We start from the raw sequence: 8,032 nt of genomic DNA, 5'->3' as shown, positions 1-8,032 counted from the left end.
AAAAGGGTAAATATTCCCTTACTCTAGATGGCGATATGTATGTCCGCTGTTAAATAAACAAACAATTACTGAAGGGCAAGCCGCCCATATCCAAGATGGCGGCATGGTCTTCAAGTCTATCTGATATTTCACACACCCACTGACATATCAGCTGACACCCAGCTGGGAAAGGCATCATGGGAACAATAGGGAGGTCATGTGTCCCCATCAGAGCGGACGCCATTGGCTGGCACCCGCTCTGCTGTGAAATATAAAGCGTGGCTGTGCTAGCCACAAATGTCAGTCTGCATTTGAACAATCAAGAGGCAGCACATATGCTGCAGGCTCTGGAAAACACGGACCATTGCAACACCAAGTGGTATGTCCTTTAATTGTTTTTTCTCTGTTCAAACAGGTGTTTTTTCTTAAACACCATTGGTTCTTTGAGCAGAGTCTATTATTAACTAATTTAACCCTACAAATTGGGGAGAAACAGTGAGACTGATTGTTGGTTTCTTTGTTTTTTCTCATTAGATTGAATTTCTTACATATCAATAGAAACTCAGGTTCCTTGTACTGTGAGGCCATATACATCATCGCAATGGAGGCCATCTAGTGGTTGCTTTTGGTTACTCAGGCCCACTGATTTATGTCAGTTTAATTGATTCAGCTTTTTGTATAAAATCCTAAAAGGTAAATATGAATATTTTCTATAATGATGAACCTATCTTTTTGAATTTTTCTTTTATGAAATTTTCTTGAGAGTTCATCCCCACAATGACTCAAGTATAAAGAGCTTTATATTGATTATGGTTTTCAGGGACTCTTTGGTGCATCAATCTTGAAATGATCTTCTTAGGATGATCCGAACAAGGTTTTCCATCCACTTGATTGACTCATTTTGATGTGTTTTTACTTTTAATTTGACAAGTTGAGGTAAGTTCTTGTTGCGCTTCCCTTCTGCTGAAATATTTGATAATTAGGAACTGCTATATTGTTAATATTGATTGTCCACTTTATTATTTTCTTTGGATACTTATATCTTTAAAATTTCATATCACAAAAAATGTTTTGTTAATTTATACAAATTTTACAGAATTGTATTCATTATTGCTTTCGCAAATGACCATTGCTGTATATTGATTTCTTTTTTGATCCATTACAGTTCAGTTCTAACATCACTCCTGAAGAAGCTCTCACGAGCGAAACATGTAGAGAGAACTGCAACAAATTGTTATGTGAACTGAAGTTTCCATGTTATACACTTCAGCTGGTCTTGTATTGATTTCTATATATGTTTTTGTATTATCTAAAAATATTTTATTAAAAAATCTTTTCTACTTTTCTAAAAACCATTGTGTCTTTCACAATCCATTTGCACCGCATAATAGTCCCAGGGTCCTCAGGTACCCTATTTCCCTCTTTTTATACTCCCTCTTCTATGTTCGCAATGGCAGATCGAATCGACTCCATTCTGAACTTGCGTTTCACGAAAAACTGGTTTAGGAAAGAGAGGTCTATTACTAACCTCCACCCCCCGGAGGCCTTGGGAACTGGAAATATTGGGGAGTAGAGACCTTGGAATTTCTCCCGATCTGGAACTTCTTCCAGAGCATGCTTTTTTATAAAATCCTCCACTAACTCTAGAACCACTGGGTTGGAGGGTTTGTTGAGCATGAACCTCTGTGGAGGAAAAGAACTCAGTTCTAGGGAGTACCCTCTGGAGATGATGTCTGTTACCCAGGAGTCCGATGATGTCTTTTGCCAGACCTGAGAAAAAAACCTCAGCCTGCCTCCCACAGGAGGAGCGGCGTTGATGGCGTCAGGCTTCTTTGGGCTTGTTGAAAGGCTGCTTTTTGGCCGCGGTTGAATCCTGCTTTTTCTTATAGAACGGTCTTCTGCCCCGAAAGGAATAATTCTTCTTTGGGGAGTATCTGGGTCTTCCATAGAAAGGTCTATTAGGCCTCCTCCTGTCTACGGGAAAAGACGCGTCCTTCTCCTCGTTGTAAGATTTGAGGATGTCTTTCAAATGAGGGCCAAACATGGATGAAGGGTGAAAAGGCATATTAACGAAACTGAACTTAGAAGATAAATCACCCGTCCATTGCTTTATCCAAAGCGCCCTTCTAGTCGCATTAGATAAAGCGAGGGATCTGGATGAAAACTTTAGAACATCTACCGGGGCATCACATAAAAATTCAGCGGCAGACTTCATCATGTGAACATCTTTTAGCAAAGATTCTCTAGACACCCCTTCTTCTATATCTAAGGATAATTGACTCAGCCAGACCCTTAGGGCTCTAGCTACTGGGATTGAGGAAGCTGCAATTTTTGAGGTGGAGGCTGCAGCTAGATAACTCTTTTTAGCTAAGCTATCCGCCTTGCGTTCTAAAGGGTCGGACAATTTGGAGGATTCGTCGGAGGGAAACAGCGATTTTTTTTACCATCCGGGCAGCCGCCAGATCCAGCTTGGGTGGATTTTCCCATTCGGACGAAACCTTAGAATCCAACCTGTAAGAAGTTTTAAAACGGGCTCCCGCATCGGTTTTCTTGTCAGGGTTAGGCCAGTCCTTTTTGAACCAGTCAGCAAGAATGGGGTGAAACGGAAATCTCATATCTGGGACTTGAGGAAAGTAATACAATTGGTCTTTCTTCGGCCTAGCCGATACGTCTTTGGATGACTCTATAGTGTCCTTCACTGCCGACAGTAGCTTGGGAACTTTGTCCTTGGGTAATAAATACAAATCGTCATCTAGGTCCTCAAATAGTATTTCCGGATCTGAAGAGGAAGCACTACATTCCCCGGAGGAGATAGTTGCAGTGGGGGAATTACCCCTGGAACTTCTCTTCCTTTTCTTGGGCACCAGAGAGTCCTTAATTTCCTTAAATGTATTGGACATTTCCCCTTTAAACCACGATAGGAATGAATTGGTATTGTCAGACGGGTTTAAACATGATACACAGGTGTCACTTGTGTAAGACTCCGGCATGGGCTGCTCACATTTGTTGCAGAAGGTGTATTTGGACTTTCTCTTGGCTTTACCAGAGGACGCCATCTGGGAAAGACAAGACAGAGAGAAGTCCCTTTTTTTTAGAAATTCGACTGCAAAAGCCCCCATACTGGATGTCTCCACAAAAAAACCCCCAAGACAAACAATCCAACATGCTCCTACCTCTGACCGGCCAAGGGATCTGCTGCCTAGGCTGAGTGCAGCCATAGCAGATCCCTGCCGGCCAGAAATAGTGTGGGACACTAGACCGGAAGTGACGCGGCCGCGGTATGGGGAAAAAAACCCCCAGACTTGAGACCCCCTGTTTACACGAAGGTAATGCCCATCCGACACTGTATGCCCATAGAGGATGTAAAAGAAAAAACGGTCGCCACCGGCGCTTACTTTACCGTCCTTCCAGTCCCTGGACGCGATCTCCGGAACTCCCGGAAGCGCGTCATCAATACGCGCGGTCCACTGTGACGTTTCCGGCCTGTGGAGCGCAAACAAACCTCCGGTATCCACGTAGCCGTTCCAGACAGGGAAAGTATGGCGGCCTCTCGGGGAACACCTCCGCTGCCGAACCAGAGGATGATGGGGTACAGGCTGAGGGACCGGAGATAGCACCCGGTATACAGCCCCCCCTTAGCTCAAGAACCCGGAAGCACCGGGGGTGAGCACTTGCCTCACGTCTTCTTCATCTCCTTCCAGGTACGAAGAAAGAAAAAAAATACGTGTGTCTGTGTTCTTGGGGGCAGTTTATAGGGCGGGGACAGGTGGTCCCACTATGGTTAATCATTTAATCTAACTTGTCTCACTGCTAGTTTAGCTCTTTCTTCCTTTAGGGGTTAGAAGAAGGCTTAACCCATTGTGTGCCGCCGTAGGACGACCAGGAAAAATGGGATATCAGATGTGAAAGTAAAACCCATCAACTTGGATAGTAAAGTGGAGGGGAGGGAGGAGGGGGAAAGGCAAATGAAAAAGGGCGGGATATTGATAAAGGTTATGATATATGTGAAATAAGAAGATTTAATTATATGCATTAATATGGATGTAACCTGTTTTTTATATGACAAAGAAAACGAATAAAAAGTATGAAGAAAAAAGAAAATACGGCTTAATCAATCGTTATCTTCTAATTTCCCTATTCAAAATGGTACACGTCAGGGATGTTCGCTATCTCCCCTCCTGTTCGTCCTAGTAATGGAACATCTGGTAACAAATCTTAGGCAAAATTCTTGTATTACAGGTATACCGTTAGACAGATAGGAGGTGAAGTTGGCAATATTTGCTGATGATCTTTTACTCTACGTTACCAACCATGCCATCTATTCTGTATGAATTTCAGCGTTTTGGAGCCCTGAGCAATTTTAAAGTCAATTTGTCTAAATCTGAAATTCCTAACCACATCAAGTTCAGGCTCTTGGGAATAATTTCCCATTTAAGATCTGTATTTCGACACTCAAGTGTTTTGGTATAAAAATCCCACAAGATCTTAATAGGCTATACCGTATTTATCGGCGTATACCGCGCACATTTTTGCCCTGAAAATCAGGGCAAAATTGTGGGTGCGTGGTATACGCTGATACCCACTTTCCCGCGCCGAGTTTGAATACTGCGCCGACATATACCGAGCGCAGTACACTCATGTATTGTCGGGCAGTCTCGGCTCCTCTCGCGCTGACGTTCTGGACGTACAGGACATCAGCGCGAGAGTAGCCGAGCCTGCCAGACAATACACGAGTGTACTGCGCTCTGTATATGTCGGCGCAATATTCAAACTCGGCGCGGGAAACGAGCGGGGAGGACGCGAGGACGCCGCAGAAGGACGCCGGACCCGACAAAGAGGACACCCGAAGCCGCAGACGGACGCCGGACCCGACGAGGCCGCCGATGGACGCTGCGCAAGACACCAAAACTGTAAGTACAAAAAACTTTTTTCCACAGGAATTCGGGGCAACTTTAGGGGTGCGCGCTATACGCGGGAGCGCGATATACCCCAATAAATACGGTATATAGAAAATGATTTCCCTCTTATGCAGCGTACAATACAAGATCTTAAAAAGTATGATCGAGCCCAGTATTCATGGTTTGGGAGGATCAATATTTTGAAAATGGATATAGTACCGCGTTTTCTTTATCTTTTTCAAACTATACCTATAGTGGCCCCCGTTTTTTTTTTGTTACTCTACAATCTGCTTTTACAAGGTTTATTTGGGGCTTCAATAGACCTAGACTGCAAAGGAGAATTCTATCCCTCCCTAAAGCAAAAGGGGGTGTAGGGGCACCAGACCTATATTACTACCATGTTGCAGCAGTGTTAACTAGACTAGTAAACTGATTTCATCATTTCCATCTTGAACATGTACATGTAGAACAGTCAATTGCTCCTTTCGATCTCCAGGCACTTCCATGGTTAGATATCTCTGTCTGGTATCTCTGGTATCTGATATCTCAGTCTCTTCTTTGTCTCTTCTTACAGCACATTTATTGCATATTTGGGATAAATTACAAATTCAACTAGGACTTTCCCCTAAAGTGGGATTAATGACGCCCCTGTTTGGTAATCCAGGGTTCCCTCTGGATTACCAAGGAAACATTTTTTAGTATGGAGTAAGGAGTCAAATCATCAAATATCTCAAACTCTTTGTCAGGGAGATTTTCCATTGTTATCAAATGTGATCCCTATACAGCAGTAATTAATTAAACACTGGATGGAATATCGGCAACTTTCGTATTTTCTTGCCTCCTTCCCTGACAGGGGTGTATTCAATAGAGAGACAGATACCTTTGAGTCCCTTCTATTGTAGGAAAATGTACCGGAACACATTTTGTCTGCAGTGTATAGTGTCCTTATTCATAGACTCCATCCATGTCTCCCGGAGTTTACAAATAAGTGGAATATGGATCTGAAGGTCCAAATTAAATCAGAGGAATGGGAAAAAGTGTTTATCCTTACACATAGCATGTCATTAGCACATGCACATGAGGCACATAAGGCACATGAGACGAATTTCAAACTCCTTTCTCGGTGGTATAGATGCTCATTGTTGCTCCACCGGATATATCCAAATGTCTCAGATCTATGTTGGCATTGTCACTGTGTTAAGGGGTAGCTTTTGCATATTTGGTGGGAATGTCCTCCTGTGCATACTTTTTGGGATATGATACTTCAGCTTCATACTCGAGCAACTGGGGTAACTATTTCCAACACACCACAAATTACTTTGCTATCCATTTTACCCGGCTCGTATAAAAGCATTAAAAAAGGCCTTTTGATGCATGCGCAGAGGCTAGCATGACGGACATGTCGGGCTAGAGCTCCGCTCTGTAAGGGAGAAAAGCCGCATATCTCAGGACGCCCGTCAACCCAAAAGCAATAAAATTCGAGGACTCATTTGCCTGAGAGGTGAGGGGGACCTTTTATGAGGAAAATGGTGCTGGGGGGTGCCCGAAACAAGACAAAAACGAACCCCAATAGCGGCAGTCAGTAGACTAAAAGTACAGCAAAAAAGGCGCCAGCCCCCTCAGCTGTATTCTCCTCAGGGAAAGAGAAAAAGAATATGGCAAAGCAGATGAAACCCACCATCTCCCTGGGAGATTCAGACTCTGACAGTGAAAATGATAATGACATTTCTCAAGCAGCACTTCAAGACACAGCTGTCCCCTCAGGTTTATTAAAGCAATTTGAGGAAATGCTACATAAAGCTTTAAAACACACCTCAGAACAGATCACCTCTAACCTCACAAAGGAGATTAGAGAACTGGGGCACCGCACAGAAACACTGGAAATGAAAGCAGAAGAAATTTAAGTTTTCACCTAAGAATGTCTGACTGAACTGGACTCACTTATAACACTACAAAATAGGTTGGAGGATTATGAAAATCGCGCCAGAAGGTCCAATTTAAGATTCAGAGGTATTCCTGAATCAGTCTTAGACCTCCAAGCCACCATATTAGCCTTATGTCAGGAATTACTGCCAGGAATTGCAGTGGAACGGATGGAAATGGACAGAGTCCACAGGGCACTTATGCCCAAAAAGACAGAGGGACATCATTGCCAAGTTCCATTATTCTAGAACAATGGAGCAGATTTTAGAAGTAGCCAGAGAAAAGAACAATTTACACTTCCAAGGATATAACTATCAGATATTTGCAGATATCTCCCAGCTAACTATATCCAAGAGGCGGACAATGAAACCTCTCTTATTGGAACTCCAACACCACAAGATTAAATATCAATGGGGACCACTATAGAAAAGGGGAACCTTTTCCCTGCGCTTCACCTACCAAGGAACCAAAATTACTTGCAGAACACCTGACCAACTTCAACAAGCCTTACTAGACCTCAAGCTAATTGAAGGAGCAGCCACAGCAATCACCTCTTCCCACAACAATTTACCTCAACCTGGGATGAATAATGGTACCCATCATTCACATAAGCGAGGCAGATTCGCATCCCAACCCCAGGACCAAGAAGATACAATGGACTGACTGACCACTACAAAAGTTTCCTCAATTTTCTTTTTGCTTTAGCAACACTTTTTGAAGAAAGGAAAATACAATTTAAGTAATGACTTGTTTCCCCAAAAGAAAATAAGTATTATACTTAATTTCCATTCTTCAATTTTTTTTTTATTCTTATTTTAAATAATTTTTTTATGAGATACATGCTGAACTGATCGTATATTCTAAGTAATAGAATGATTCAGTTAAACTCATTTAAAATTACAGGTAAAAGGAACTAACACACAGAGTTAAATTATTATCTTATCACCCAATACTTGTGTGTAAATTCAGGGTAATGTACAAACCCCTTATATTATGTTAGCCAGTTTGGTAATGGATTTATGCCTTACTCTTAATTTGTTTCACAAATACACTAAGGCCCCGTACACACGAGAGGATCCATCCCCTGAAAAATCTCAGCGGAACGGTTTCAGCGGATAGATCCCCTGGTGTGTACGTTCCAGCGGATATTTATCTGCGGATATTTCCGATTTCCATCAGATAAAAATTTGTAAGCATGCTTACAAATCTATCCGCTGGAATCGGCTCCAGCG

General features: G+C 42.6%; 1 long non-coding RNA gene across 1 annotated transcript; it reads left to right on the top strand.

Moving 5' to 3' along the window:
• The first annotated feature begins 246 nt into the window (after positions 1-246).
• On the top strand, positions 247-1,419 carry LOC120920517. Its single transcript, XR_005744734.1, has 4 exons — positions 247-358; positions 514-672; positions 800-915; positions 1,145-1,419. It is a non-coding gene; the product is annotated as an uncharacterized LOC120920517 (long non-coding RNA).
• Positions 1,420-8,032: the final 6,613 nt, after the last annotated feature.

Source organism: Rana temporaria, chromosome 13 (assembly GCF_905171775.1).
Source record: "Rana temporaria chromosome 13, aRanTem1.1, whole genome shotgun sequence".
In the NCBI taxonomy this organism is placed as follows: Eukaryota; Metazoa; Chordata; class Amphibia; order Anura; family Ranidae; genus Rana; species Rana temporaria.
This window is presented reverse-complemented; position numbering and strand designations above follow the sequence as displayed.